General features: G+C 41.9%; 1 protein-coding gene across 3 annotated transcripts in view; it reads right to left on the minus strand.

The window, feature by feature from the left end:
* The window catches only part of ALG9 (ALG9 alpha-1,2-mannosyltransferase), an 85306-nt gene that overhangs the window by 27856 nt on the left and 40966 nt on the right, over positions 1-16484 (minus strand). The window lies entirely within an intron of this gene.

Consider the following 16484-nt stretch of genomic DNA (forward strand, 5'->3'; position numbering starts at 1 on the left):
ACATTTATTATGGCTACTTAAAGGGGCTGTAATATTGATGGCTTATTATTTAGGACAGGTCATCAATATCTGATTTGTGGAAATACGTAGTCTGCTATGAGTTGCCAGGCACCACCACAATGAGCAATTTCCTTGGCGCCTATATTTGCCCAAACTGCAGCAAGGCCCCCCACTAATCCTAAGGATAGGCTATCAATTTCAGAAACACCTTTCATGTACTTTTGGGTAATATAAAAACTTTCTAAGTGTACAAACCCACACACCGTATACGCAGCAGATACGCAACAAATACGCAGCAGATTTGATGGTGCAGATTTGATGCTGTGTTCAGTTATTTAGATCTAATCTGCTGCGTATTTGCTGCGTATCGCAGCAGTAAATACGCTGCATATACGGTGTGTGGGTTTATGCCCTAATAGTACAAAGTAGAAATCCAGATGCCCAATATATCTTGAAGAATTGTGGGACAATGGTCACAAAACAATGTACAATATTTCATCCAATATCAGCATAAGAACACAGGTAACTAACCAGAATTACTTATTACTTTCTCCATAGGTCTTTACATTTTTACATTATATGATGTTTTATGGACTATTCATATAGAAAAGTAAACTCTCTTACAAAGAGAGGTGCTTTGTGGAATCATAGATGAGTGGTACAGTTGAAGCAGCTAAAAACATGGGATTACAGGACCAACATGCCGGACTGTGTAAAAAATTCAAGTCTGGCCAAGTACTTTATTTTTTTTTTTAAAGGCAGAGGCAGAACATAATAACCAGTCCATACTTACCTCTCCCCGTGCCTGCCATCCGCCGCATGACCGAACCTGGGACCCCCACCACAAGGTATTTGTGATGATGCCAAGACTTGGGAAATGCCCATCCCGGGTGATGAGCTGGCCACTCTACCAATCAGTGACTGCAATGGGTCCCGCCTCAGTCACTGACTGGCTGAACGGCCAGTCAATCAACCAGGACGTGACATTGTCTCTGGTTGAAATCCCTGAGCCCGAAGGTGGTCCCGGTGATCCGGCACTGAAGAGGACTTGGCTAAACTTCTCCTTTAAGGCAGGTACAGAAAGAATGATGCAAATAATGATATGGCCCCCATCAAGCAATTCTATGGTGACAAAAATGTAAAGCTCGATTCATAGGATTTGAAGAGTGTCCATAGGATCTCTTCTTCACAATAAATGAGTGGTATAAAAAGGCAAAGTGATCAGCTAATAAGTGAGCTAATCTGTTCATCTGCTGACTGGATTTTTTGCGTGGCCTGTAAAATTATTATTGGCTGCACATGTCCCTGTGTCGACAACTAAGTGATCATTTGTACAGGCCAGCCATATGTTTACCCATGTAAAAATTTAGTAAAAAAGCACCGATCTCTGATCTGCGGTTGTCCCTTGTAAAAGGGCTGTAAGACCTTCCAAGCTACAATCCTTAACCCCTTAGGGATCAAGCCTATTTGGACTTTAATGACCAGGCTCCTTTTTCAAAATCTGACCTGTCTCACTTTATACGCTTATAACTCAGTGATGCTTTATCGTATGCTAGCGATTCTGAGATTGTTTTTTCCTAACAAATGGTACTTTATGCTAGTGGCAAAATTTGGTCACTGTCTTGTGTTTTTTGTGAAAAACATCAAAATATCATGAAAAATTTGAAAAATTTGCACTTTACGAACTTTGAAATTCTTTGCTTCTAAAAAAAGAAAGTCATATCACATAAATTAGTTAGTAAGTTACATTATCAATATGTCCTCTTTATTCTGGCTTCATTTCGTAAACATATTTCACTTTTTTAGGGTGTTATGGGGTTCAGAAGTGTATCAGCAAATTATGAAATTTTCATAAAATTTCCAAAACTGATTTTATCCCTACAAGGGCTGGAGGAAAGTATTCACAATTAGGCCGGAAAAAAAGGGAAAATAGAAATTTTCCAATAATATATTTGTTAAGATTAAAGTATCTCATTTTCATAATAAACATGAGAGAAAATGCACCCCAGATTTTGTAACGCAGGTTCTCCTGAGTACAACGGTACCCCATATGTGGGCGTAAACCACTGTATGGGCACACAGCAGGGCTCAGAAGGGAAGGAGCGCCAATTAGCATTTTCAGTGCATGATTTTTCTGAAGAAGTATCTGAGCACCAGGTGCGTTTGCAGTGCCCCTGTAATGTCTGCAGAATAGAACCCCCCCAAAAGTCACCCCATTTAGGAAAGTGTACCCCTCAAAGAATTCATCTTGGGGTGTGGTGAGCATTTTGACCCCACAGGTATTGGAGGAAAGTATTCAAAACTAGACAGTAAAAAAGAAAAAATTGAATTTTTCCAATAACATGTTTGTTTAGTTTTAAATTTTTCAATTTCACTAGGAACAGGGGAGAAAAAAGCACCCTAACATTTGTAACGGACCTTCTCCTGAGTACAATGGTACCCCATATGTGGGCATAAATCACTGTATGGGCACACAGCAGGGCTCAGAAGGGAAGGAGTGTTACAGGCAATCCGTGGATTTCAATGCGTCCGCGAACGTAAAACTTATATCTGACGAATTAAACTTGATTTTGATGTAAAAAAATTTCTGAGTGGTTTCTCGGGCTGGGCGCAGTATTTAAAGTAAATGACCTGCTTCATCCCGTTTATAAACATCAAAATCAAAATTAAACAACAGCCGTAGTTTCACGTTTACCCCGTACGATCGTAATTCTACGGCCGTAGTATTGGTCGCAAAAGTCCGGTCTGTTAAAACAACGGCCGTTATTTTACCTAGTGTGAACATAGCCTTAGTTGGTAAGAGACAGCTTACTATTAGGCCTAGTGGCCAGTATGAAAACTCTCAGGATAGACAGTAAAATGGAAAATTTGAAAAGGAAAAAGCCATCCTTTTTAGTTTTATAGGACATGGTGCTCAGCAGTGAAACAGGTTATCGGTCCATTCATGAAGCATCATCAAGGAATCAAGTATCTGTGACAATCCCACATGTAATCATAAAAAAAACTTTTCTTCTTGGTTTTAAAATATCTTGTGAGGTGTATACTTTAGAGTAACAGGTGATGGCCATATCACCAGCACTCAGGGGGCCTGGAGGAAACAGCTGCTGCCTATCCCACAGGAATATATACATCTCACGTTATATTTTAATGTGAGTCAATGAAGAAAAGAAGAAGTCGTTCATTATCACTTCATCGGTAAATTCCGCCAATATTTCATTCTTTGATGAGGGTTTAAAAAACAGGAATATCAATTAAGACAATGATGTTGTTCCACTGTCGTCGTAAATCCTAGGAAACAAGGATCTATCGGAGCAGCGTAATAGGGTCTCCAAGGAACAGGACAAATGATTACAGGTTCCTGGGATTAATCAGAGCGACTACTGAAGACGAGGAGTATGATGTCTATAAACCTGAGGAAAATAACTAGATGCAGCGACAAATTATCCCCGTAATGAAGCGTGGCCGAGCTAAATGCTCTCTCGCCATCTCTGTCTTCAGGTTGGTTCTCCAGACAAATGTGCACGAAGAGGAAAATATAGCCAAAGCTCATTCTCCGAGCATCATTCTCAGTCGATGGGAGACAGAACGTCAGCTTTTCCCTGATAACATATTATTTGTTGATTTTGGCTTGTAGGATAAAGATTTCTGATAAAGACAGGTCTGTCATCTTCAAGACGTATGAGCTCTTACTGTCAAGACTGGAGTGCACCATATATATTATCAGGTGCCAAGAGGCAGAACAGTCTGGCATGAAGAAGTCAAAGCCACAGAGGGAAAAAAGAGGCCTGTAGTGGTGAACCTAGAGACAAAAAAATACTCAAGACGGAAAAAAAAAAATTAAATGTAATAAGTAAAGAAATGAGTGGTGGTCTCTGACCTAGGCAACAAGCTGTCAATAAGGGGAGGGAAAGAGCGGCATATCAGGAGAAGGAGGCAAGTAAATGAATTATAAAAAATATTTAACTTGACAAGCCCTATGAGCCCCCTGCCCCAAACCACTGGTACCGTTATTTTGCCCTTGTGCCTGTTAGCAGCATTGGAGGCATTTCTCGGCCCCACAAAGCACCCTTCTTGGCCGGGCCACCTGCAAGTCCCCCTTTTAAATGATGGAAATTCATGGACGGTGCTGCAAGTTTAAAAGTTGTTTTTTAGGACAATAACTGCATCACCTGCCGAACGGACCCCAGGACAGATCTTGGATTAAAAGCAGTTATCCGAAGGTACAAGTGGTTTGGAGGGGTCAGATTGTGGGTACAAAGTCGCTTTAACTGTTTGAGACAAATAAGCAGCTAGCCTCTTCTATTAGCTTATTATATTTCCTGCCACCAGAAAAGAAACCTGCTGCAGCTCCCAGGGTATGATCACTGGCAGAAGCCATACAGCAAACCATCCGCTCCAGGCAGAAGAAAATGCAAGATTCATGAAACGCAGGGCACAGATGTGCTACATATCCAAGCGATCTTATGATCAAAGGCTCCGCACAGCTGAACTGTAGACATATGTAAGCACATGGCTGCTGCTAAACAGGTAAATCTTAACCTACAAGGAAGCTTCTGGGGAAAGACAGAGCGCTAGTGATAACTGGTACAATACAACAAAATAATTGGCGTGCTGGTATATGGAAGGCAACAGATAACTTGCGGGTAGAAAGAGCAATCGAGATGGAAGAATTCATGATCCTTCCTGTTACCATGAGGGTCCAGAATAAACAGTTTAGTCTGAAACAATAAATTGCTTGTTATCTCCTTACAATTTCCTTGGGCAAACCCTGGCATAATATGCCATGATGTGATGTATATTTAATATGAAACAAACGTGTAATATGTTCACCACTGAAACCAAGATACAGCTGCAGAAGATTACAAAAGGCAACAAAATTAGGATAAATCAATCAATCAAGAAGAAACTTTATAATATATCTTATTAGTGAAAAATGCTTGTCTCTTTTCTTATGAAAACCCCCTTATAAAACTGCCTCAAGGCATGTCAGGTGTATCATATCTTTGCTGGCAGTGCGGGATGAACACTGGTACCATGCTACACATTTGGTGGGACTGCCCAGTCTTAACGCCTTTCTAGTGCTCCATCTTTGAAATCTATACTTAAATCACAGACAAACTTACTAACTAACTAGTCCTCCATGAACTTCCTATACTGTGTAGAATCCCTTATGGCTCAGGACAATGATCAGTAATACAAAGAAGAAAGCATTTGGATCCCCTGGACCACCTTCAAAACTGACACTCTTTTCTATAAGTGGCTAAATTAGCCTTAAGAGGACCTGTCACTGCCCCCCAACCCCCCCCCCCCCCCCCGGCTGACCCCCCCTGCTAGAGCCCCCTATACTCACCTTGTTCCCGAGGTCCAGCTTCTTCAGCCGATCCCAGGACGGAGATATCACTGTGTGAAGCCCAGTGCACGCTGATGAGGTGAGTCTGACGCTGCTGAGATGAGTCCAACGCCCATAGAGAACGACAGCTCCATTCATTCTTTATGAGCGTTGGACTCATCTCAGCAGTGCGCGCGAGCGCCGGACTTCCCACGGTGATGTCTCTGTCCCCGGACCGGCTCCAGGAACGGGGTGAGTATAAGGGGCTCTAGCGGGGGGTCGGCCAGGCTCTGACCGGGCACTGGGGGGGGGAAAGGTTCCCTTTATATAGAAGGCAAAGCAGCCACAGGGATGGGGATTGCAGGTTGGTAACCAGAGGGGAGGAAAATGCCACATACTAGTGATAAAATGGCCAGAAATAGTGCTGCTCCTCATGTACATACACAGAACAGCTTGTCCTGAAAAGTTACCTGAAGTGACAATTACACCTTAAAGGGGTATTTCAGCACATAGGATAGGCATAAGTGTCTGATAGCATGGGGTTCAACCTCTGGGAACCCTGCAATCTCCAGAACAGGGCCCCGCTCCATGAAAAAAACTGAAGATATCAGGTGTCTTATGTGGATAGGGGATATATTTTTCAGGGACTAGAACATCACTTTAATAACATGCCACTTGTTGGATTTCAGTATTACACAGAATGATAGTCGTTAGTAACGATCATTGTAACGATTGTTACTACGATCGTTTACTACATCTAATCCCAGCAAAAGAAGAAGCAATTTGGAATTATACTGAACGATTAGTAATATATGCAGAATTACAGTGAATGAATGTAGAATTACAGCGAACAATTAGCGAACAATTAGCGATTAACAATGATTTTAGGGTTAGATCCAAATCAACGATCAACGACACATGAACGATTTTTTGATCATTGCCTGCAATTACATGGAACGATTATTGTTTAAATTGGAACAGTATAATGATTTTCCGCAACAAAAATCCTCCCGTGTAATAGGGCTCTTAGACTTTGCTCAAATTTGTATCATGGCCTCCATTCTAAAAAGAAACCATGACAACTATGCAGGATCAGTTTTCTGACTCTACACATCCTGTAGGGTTAAGCAGGTTTCGGTTTACAGCAAGATATTGTACTACAAAGGGAACAATTATTAAAGAAAAAAAGGGTAAAGTTCACTGAACCCCAATCTAATAAATCGGCAGTCAATTAGTTTTGTCTTGAAGAAGTTGTTCTGCTTTTCAAGTTTTTGGATTCCCGGGAAAAGTCTGGAGACTGTGGGCTGTCTAATTCGAGATTTCTCTAGGGGAATTGAAACACTTGGAAAGTGGCATTTACAAGACTAAAAGAATAGATTCAGGTTTGGTAAATCTTTTTCTACTCTGTATTGTCTACAGGTCGTGAACCTTAGGAGGGACCCACACAAGGAATAAAAACCAGACACTGCACCTTACATCTTTAAAAGGGCTCAGAAAATAGATTTCCTTACATGGAGCTGTACAATTTGTGACTAGTCATCTGCGCTCGATTGTGCACAGCATCCATAGTGATGACATGTCATATGAGCTGCTCACTGTTGGACAAGATATCGCTATAGACATCATACGCTACATCTTATTCCTTGCATCAGAAAGCTGAGCCTGGCAGTGGAAGGCAGCAGAGAAGGCATACTAAAATTTATTTTTCCACTTTTGCACATTGGCAAGCTTTTTTTTTTTTTAATAAAATCTGGCATATCTTAAAACCTCCTTATATAGAAGCTGTGGATAGTAAAAAGACAAATTAAAATGCACAAAAAAAATCTGCTTACAGTATAGTTAAAGGTCAGCGACCAGTCTAATTCTCAGTCCACCTCTGGGTCTTGCCCAGACAAAAATGAGGACTGGACCAGATTTCTCAGTTAAAGTGACTCTCTACCCACAATGTGCCCCCCTCCCATCGCTTGTACCGTCAGATAGCTGCATTTAATCCAAGATCTGTCCTGGGGTCCGTCTGGAGGGTGATGCAGTTATTGTCCTAAAAAACACTTTTAAACTTGCAGTCCTGTGTCAAATTAGAGTGGCCTAAAGTATCTGTGCCCTAACTTTGCACCACCCCTTCGTCCCTCCTCCCCAACCTCCTCATCATTAGAAATGCCACTGGGCAGGAATTTCTCCTAATCATCACCTGTCTGAACACTGCACATGTGCTGGATCATTAAGGCATATGTGCAGTGTTCAGACAAGTAGTGATTATGTGAAATACTACCCAGTAGAGATGAGCGAGTAGTGAAATATTCGACTTTCGAGAATTCGAAACTAATAGGCACAGATATTCGACTATTCGAACGAGTATTCGATCCCATTATAGTCTATGGGAAAAAAAATTGCGGCACTTGGAAATCAAAATTCGACCATTGGAGGTCACCAAGTCCCCCATGAAACCTCCCAAAATGACGCAAACACCTCCAGAATGACACTAGGACATTAGGGGGAGCATGCCTGGGTGCACCAAACACCCCAAAATTGCAGTATAATGCCACTCTCTGCAGTTGCGAAGGAAAAATATTTGCGAACACTTTACAAACATTTATGCCAATGTTTACACATTTCGTTCGTATTTTTTGAGCAGTGTTACATACATGATTCCAATGTGCGTCCGCAGAGCGTCATGTTATTTGCGCGTATCACGCGTAATGCTGTACGAATGTTACTGGAACAGTATGTATGACGTGCCTTTTTCTGGGCAACTGGAACAATATGTATCACGTGCCTTTTACTGGGCTACTGAAACAGTATATATCAGGTGCCCTTAGTGGGCTACTGGAACAATATGTATAACGTGTCCTTAGTGGTGTTAAACAGGGACACTATAAGTCACTTGTACACACAGGGTACTGGAATGAATACACCTGCTGATGCTGATGCTGCTGTTATATCATCTATTTCTTAGCACTGAGAAGTGCTTTGGATTCAGAGATTACTTTTTCGCTTGATCTTAGCCCTGAAAAGGACTTTTGGGTTCTGTAGTAAGCCTGCCTAACCAAAACCCTACTAAAACCTCTCTCCCTGCTGCAAGATCTTTCTCTGGATAGGTTGAAAGTTCATCTGCGGTCGAGAGGCGGGAGCAAAGTATTTAAGAGTCAAGGTCATGTGGTTCAGCTATCCAATGAGGGTAGACGCGGTTTTCGCGCTGCATGCGTACTCCCTGGGTCCCTCACGGCCTCCCTGCATGGTCATTGGATTAAAAAAAGCGGAAACTTTGATGGGAGGGCTTTCGAATGTTTCCCGCGTATTCGCCTTACTACTCGATTGAATTTGAATCTTTCGAATACCGCAATATTCGATCCAATACCTACTTGATCGAATCGTATTCGCTCATCTCTACTACCCAGAGGCATTCCTAATGATGCGGAGGACGGGGAGGAGGGACGTTGCAAGCCTAGGGCTGGGGTACTCTAGGCCACACCAATTTGACACAGCTGCAAGTTTAAAAGTTGTTTTTTAGGACAATAACTGCATCACCTGCCGAACAGACCCCAGGACAGACCTCGGATTAAAAGCAGCTATCCGAAGGTACAAGCGCTCAGGAGGGGCAGATTGTGGGATTGTGAGTCCCTTAAGGACGGCATATGTCTGCAAGAGGTGTTCAGAGGGGGGCCGCGCCACGACCCTGCTCTGAACTGCCGCAATCCCGACTGCTATCTGCAGCATGGGACCCGCGACTACTAGCGGGAGCGGGCCGATTGTCAAACATGACAGCTGCATCTAACAAGTGTTATTTGCAGCGCATCTCTGGTGTCTAGTGGCGGGATCCCCCCCGCGATCGCATCGAGGAGGGGGGATCACTTGGTCTTACTGGGCCGGGCCTCAGCGTCGGAATGACGCTGATCCCAGCTCGGTATTGTATTGTAATGGTCTGTATCGGTGCTGTATAATACAGCTACACTGATCTCTATGGAGATTAGTGTAGTTGTATTAGAAGTCCCCCAGGGGGACTTTTAATTAATGTATAAGTGAAAAAAAAGTGTTTTCATCAATAAAGTCTGAATCACCCCCCTTTTCCCATGTTATCACATTTATGATCTCGCACTGTAAACGGTGTAAGCGCAAAGACCGGCCAAAGTGCAAAAATTTTGCATTTTTGGTCGCATCAAATCCAGAAACATTGTAATTAAAAGCGATCAAAAACTCGCATATACGCAATCAAGGTACCAATAGAAAGAACACATTATGGCGCAAAAAATGACACTTCAATCAGCCCCATAGACAAAAGGAAAAAAGCGTTATAAGCCTGGGAATAGAGCAATTTTAAGGAATGTTTTTTTTTTCTGTAGAAGGTTTTATTTTTTTAAAAGCCATCAAATAATATAAAAGTTATGCAAGTTGCATATCGTTTTAATCGTACCAACTTGAGGAACGTGTCAGTTTTTTTAGAAGAACAAACGGCATAAAAATGAAAAAACCCCAAAGAAAAAGAATTGCGTTTTTTTTTTCAATTTCACCACGCATATAATTTCTTTCTGGTTTCGCAGCATATTTTATGCAAAAATTAAGTCTGCTATTGCAAAGTACAATTAGTGATGCAAAAAATAAGGGCTTGTGGGTTTCTAGGTGAAAAAATGCAACTGCTATGGTCTTTTAAACAGAAGGAGGAAAAAAAACAAAAATGCAAAAACGAAAATTGGCTCCGTCCTTAAGAGGTTAAATGACCTATAAGTCTCCATACATATTTTATGGCGTTCTTCTCAGGTATAAATATTACCCTTTTGGTCCTCGGGCACAGGCCTTTCTGCAGGCAGCCAGAACCCGGTTTTGTACTGATAAGGAGCAAGGACCCCAAAACAGCAGTCTACAGATGGGATCCTTCTCTTTCTGAGGAAGTTCTGCCTTGACTTGTTTAAGGAGTATTCTCACCCTATAAAGATGGCTTCCTGGCCACCTCCAGCCGGTTTCTGGCTGCCAGAGGTGGTTCAGAAGTCGAAAACAGACAAAGTGCAAGACTTACACAATCTGCATAGCTTGCATTGACTTTATTGGAGTTGTGCAAACTGCGTATCCCTGAGAGCTACACTCTTCACGTGGCCTCGGAAGTGCAAATCACATTAAAGTCAACAGGGGTTACGCAAATTGCAAATCTCCTGCTCTTTGTCTGTATTCAGATTCTCAACCACCAGGAAGGGAGGCCAGGACGCCATTTTTAAAAGATAAGAATAACCATTCAAATTCCAAGCCTTATACCTGAAGCTTCTTAAAGGAGTATAAACACTGACATGAAGGAAAAGCTCCAAAAGGTGGCGCCAGAGAGCTGCTCTGCATATCCTACCAAGAGGAAAGACATTTACCACGAGTGGGACAAGAGCACTCCATGCAGACTTTGTCCCTGAGTGAACTCAAGGCCCTGGTGCTACATTCAGGGCTGGCATACAGATAAGGCAAAAGGAATACTTGCCAAGCATCATGAAATCAATCCACCAACGAAGTATAAGAATTAGTAAGTGGAAAATGCAGCTTTTCTTAAAATTCATTATATTCACTTGCACTGAGCACCCCATTTGGCTATTCAGAAGGACCCTGGGGTGACATGTGCACCTTTGGTGTCAGAAGTAATAAGCAGCTGCCAGATACCCCTCACCAAACATTGCTGGGGTTGCCCCTTATACCCACTAGATTTCTGTGCCCACCAGCCTTGATCTGGCCCCCACTGTACCTACCTTATATGTACTAAGCGTCCAGTGTGTGTATATATATATATATATATATATATATATATATATATGCAAGGACACTGCTACACTTGTATGTGTGCTGATAGAGCCACTTTGGCACCAGATGCAATGATAATATTTTTTCAAGCAGAACATGTATTCCTGGGTTAGAATCTGCTGTTTTGATATGCTAGAGGAATCTCATTCTCCAATAAATAAGCTTGGATTTGCTGTGTCACTGTTTTACCTCCCGAGGTCTGTGTCCAGAACAGCATCTTCATACCGGCTAGTTAGACATAAAGCAAAGCAGTGTGTGCAAACAGGACGTTTCTCCGGGGGACAACAAAACAAACTGAGCATTGACGTCACGGAGGCCACTTCCAGCCAGGGATATTATCTTCCTTATAAATATGTTTCACACAGAGCTCAGAAGAAATAAATCACATGCCTGAATTGCTCAGCTGTACCGAGCCGAGACCGGCACAAAGGAGACCCTGCATGACGTGAAGAAGCAATTAGAGTCTATTTGGGGGCCGAGCCTTCAGCCCATTTTGCAGCTCCTGAAGCTTTCTGGCTTCTGGTGACTTCTGTTAATGGCTTTAGCAATTTTAAACAGCCGGAGTGAGCGAACACAAAAAAAAAAAAATCCAGTCCTGTGCTAGCAGAACATTTCCATACGTGTCAGACTAAAGAAGAATAAATTCATGAAGAATTGTCGGCTACAATATATATGGACAAATATAAAAAAAAAAAAACACATGTGGGATCTGGACTACACCCAAATACCCATTTAAATATGTGTCAGTAGAGTTATATGGCAGCTTACATCTCAGTCCATGTTTTACTTGTTTAGTAGTTTTCCTTTATTCTTTAGATAGTTGCTCAGTAGACTTATATGGCAGCCTACATCTTAGCCCATGTTTTACTAGTTTTCCTTTATTCTTTGGATAGTTGCTCAGTAGAGTTATATGACAACCTACATCTTAGCCCATGTTTTCTTTGTTTTGTAGTTTTCCTTTATTCTTTGGATAGTTGCTCAGTAGACTTATATGGCAGCCTACATCTTAGTCCATGTTTTACTTGTTTACTAGTTTTTCTTATTCTTTAGATAGTTGCTCTGGGACCTGATGGATCCTGGACTTCTTAATCATAAGTCAATAAATGTAATATATTGTGGAGCCACCAAGGACTAGAGAATTCGGAATGAGCATAACTTAAAAGGGATAAAAGCAAATAACACTCAAAACCTACAACTTATATTTAGAACCAGGAGGGATGATATATGATTTTTTAGTGCAACCCAATCAATGAACAAATGAGAAACCCATAAAGATCCAAGATCAGCACAGCCCCTATGCCACAATAGTGGTTCACGCATCACATGTGTCTCCTAAGCCACACAGATGTAGCCTATGGTTATATGGTAAAATGGTTGCGGAAATTTCTTTGGATGCATTTTAGAAGGGGATGTCTCTGATGAGACAACCTCTTCCCTTTTGTTCATACCTCACCATCTACTGTCTGCAAAGGAGAAAAGAGTAGAAATGAGCAAACCGGGTTTGAGTCGATCTGAACCCGAACGTTCTGTGTTAGATTGGCTGGGGCTGCTAAACTTGGATAAAGCTCTAAGGTTGTCTGGAAAACATGGATACAGCCAATGACTATATCCATGTTTTCCAGATAGCCTTAAGGCTTTATCCAAGTTCAGCAGCCACCGCTAATCAAATGCCGAAAGTTCGGGTTCGGATCGACTCGAGCATGCTCCAGGTTCGCTCATCTCTATAAAAGAGACGTCAAGCCGTCTCTTGATCACAGAGCTGTTATGCATTAGCAGGTCAACACCCGCCAGGTCATTATGTCCTGTTTTATTACTTTTAATAGTCCAGTTGCTGACCGCAGTTTTAGTTTTTACCAAAGGATTGCTTTGGTGTAGCATGGATTCCTGACGGGTTTTTGTTGTATCTATTTACCTCTGTCCAGCTGCCAATAATACTGTTAAAGCGTTTGTACAGGTAGCAGAAAACAGCTAGTGCCACTTTTCTCACGGCTCTGAAGAATACCTTCTGGAGACATGATGGGGTGGATGTAATTCCCAATCATTCTATTGTGGGCAAAACCACGCGATGACCAAAAGCAGTGCTGGTAGCTATGTGTAGGGTTAGTATTTACTTTTTGCTTCTTTTGCCTGGTTTTCTGGTCTCCACTGTCAGTTTCCTTCTGTAGAATTGTGTTGACCTGTTCCGTGTGATCCTTTGCTTGTTTTTTTGTTTGTCTGGGTCATTTTGCAAGAACTACAACTTTTGTCTGCAGTTTTCATCCTTGTTAAGTTATTACTCACTCACCTGGCAAGTATCTACTGCAGTCATCCTGGTGAGTGCCTATAAACTTTTGCTTTTGACATCAGATACATGCTTGTATGAGTTTCTCGTTGGTGGATCTCCCTGTTCTACCCTATCACTAGTCCTCAGGGCATCTGATTAAAGGAGAGCCATAGCTAAGACCCCGGAAAGGCAGCTGCTAAAGGTGAAGCCTTACTCAGCAGTTCACATTACTACAGAAAGACTTAGCGACTTATAAAAGGAGTTTGCTATCTATTTAATCAATTTAGTAAATATTGACAAATATAATACCCGATGAGGAGGACGAGCAACAGATAAAAGTATAGAATTCCTACAAACAGTTAAATTCTTTCTGAAATTTCAACCTGCTGAAAATTTTTTGTTCTGTAGCATTCACGCAGCAGACTTCAAGCCAAAAAGCGCACGTTATTATTACTCCCCTCTCTCCTTCCCTGTTGATCCAATCTGTACCATTCCTCTAATAGCCTTTGACAATAGAGCTGACGAGCTTTTCAGAGTCGAAGCCCGTGCTGATTTTGCCTGAATATGCTGCTGATGGCAACGTGTGGAGCTACGTTCTAAACTCACAAGACGGGTCCTGAATAGGATGGTAACAAGCTCTGCTTCTCCCTGTGTTCAACCCACCCTTTGGGAAATGGGGCTGTTGGAAGATAGGACACGAGCAACGTTATTACCCTGACAATCGAAGAAAGACAAAGCCTGGTTTATAAGCAGGGACTGCTGGCCAAAAATCAGACTGGTACTTTTTTTCCTTCTTTTGTCCCCACCAGCAAGCTTATTAAAGACTCATTAGCTGTACTTCTTGTTACAACATACTACAATTAACTAAGTGAGTGGTTGGCAAATGAAAAGTAAGGATGTTAAATCTATATATATTAACTGAAATGTAACCATTTACATGCCAGGTGCCCTTCATGCGGACAACAATACAGTGTAAAATCACCAACAGTTTCTACTCTTCTGTCAAAGTCATTCAGTTGCCAAACTGTTTTACACCGAAAGTTCACAAAAAATCAAATTATGATGGGTGGAATGCCTGCAATTAAACATGGCGTAATCTCTTGACTCCCAGCATCCAGCCCATGAGCTAAAAAGCCTCCTCCATGTTTACTTGCACGTCCTTGTCGTTCTAATTGTAGCAGTGGTGCAAAGTTCTGTAGTGCTGCCCCGTTCACTTGACAATGCCTGGCCTTGTTGCACCCCTGCAACAAACAGTTCTCATAAGTAAAAGGTATCATGTAAGTTAGTGAACATGTTTTAAAGGGGTACTCCAGCAAAAAGCTTTTTCCCAGTAATTGAAACACACAACAAAGTTATATAGCTATGTAATATGTTTCTATCACCTATCTTCCCCCCTTCCCTATCTTTTCCTCCCTCAACCCTCCACCAGGAAGTAAACTCAGTCTTACCTGATGACTGTTGACCCCAGGCTTCTCTGTGGCAGCCATTTTGTGACAATGACATCATGAAGAGGAAGACAGGTCTAAACCCTGGTAAGCCAGCCTCCCTTTGTCAGATGACACAGGTTGCTCAGCTCTAATTGGCTGAACAAGATGTAAGCCATCTAACAGTTTAACAGTCCGTTAGACATCACAGGAGACAAAGTGAATTATGGGAAAGCCAAAACCAGGAAGTAAAGAAAAAAAAGAAGCCACCAACTGGAGCTTCAGGGACCTGCAAACAGCAGGAAATTCAAGAGACAGACTCAGGAGGAATGGTAAATGTAAAAACTATGTTTATGATTGATTTTATTTTTTTTATCAGCGACAGCGTACCCCTTTTAAAGTGAATGGCCCCCTCCCCAGCGACCACTTACTGAGCTGGCAGTACTGCTAGATAGCAAATTTACAGTATTAAAAAAGCGAATCACTTCATCTCGCTGGTTAGCCGACTGCTTTTGAGCGCCGTGCCACTCCACTCTGGGTGCCTGGACAAGTTGGATCCAGCTGGGAGAAGTTTTCCAGGACTAGATCCAGCTTTTCCAGGCACCTGAAGCAGCACAGAGTTTAAAGGCAGCCAGCTAACAAGCAACTGCTTTGCTTTATTAATGCTGTTAATTCGCTTATATCTAATAGCAAAGAAAGTATTCACAATATACCTATATAATAAAAAGGGCAACCCCCAGATCTGGCTCAAAAAGGCATCTCCTGTTGAGATGCCCTAAGCTCCTGCAAGCAGCTATCTGCAGGAGACAAATCTTTCATCTAACTGTTAAAATGAGATATTAACAAAGCGAACCCTCCATGTTTATGGGAGATTAGGGAAAATAGCGATTGAATGATATATACAGCTGTCTTAGGAATAAAACCTGAACTTCTTCAGCACAGGGGACCATGATTATGTGCAATGCAAATTATACTAAAAATATGCATGAGTCTTTATATGCCTGAAAAACCTTGAAATTAAATTTATACTTTCATATTAGTACAAATAACCAGCGCGTAAGCACAGATGGCGTTCACGGTGCGATGACATCAGCCGGTGCTCAGTGCTTGCTGCGTGCAGGCAGAAATAGAACTGGTTTCTGAGTCAGGTCTGCAAATAGAAGTGCAGAATGTGGGGTCCTATTCTGATTGAAGGCTGACAGATTACCAAGAAATCATACCCAGCATGGGAGAAACACAGCAGCATTTAAGCTAAAAAAGTCACTGACGTCACTGCAAATTAACATTCAGGTTTACAAAGACAATTGTGAACACGACCATAAGTGTATAATAAAAGTTGTTCCAATGCATCAGGGACAACCCATTAGGTCTTTATTTACAAAGCACAAACCTCTGCATGATCTCCCTAAAAATGGCTCCATGCTGCGCTATAATGAAGCTGCTAAAAAGGTAGCGGGAAAGGAAAAGAAAAAATAATAATAAAATGTATAGACTGAAACAGCCAGGACTGAAATTCTCATTTAATCAACGAAAAACAATAAAGTCGTGAGTATTACTGCACAGGATAATGCGGGGCCACAATGCAGGCACTGTCAGTCTTTTCATGCTTCAATTATACCAGGTGTATGGCAGATGTAGATTTCCCTAGAAAACTAAAAGGATTCATTTACCTTTTAGGGATGTCAGTAAGAGCCCCAGCTTT

The sequence above is a fragment of the Dendropsophus ebraccatus genome, chromosome 12 (assembly GCF_027789765.1).
Source record: "Dendropsophus ebraccatus isolate aDenEbr1 chromosome 12, aDenEbr1.pat, whole genome shotgun sequence".
Lineage (NCBI taxonomy): Eukaryota > Metazoa > Chordata > Amphibia > Anura > Hylidae > Dendropsophus > Dendropsophus ebraccatus.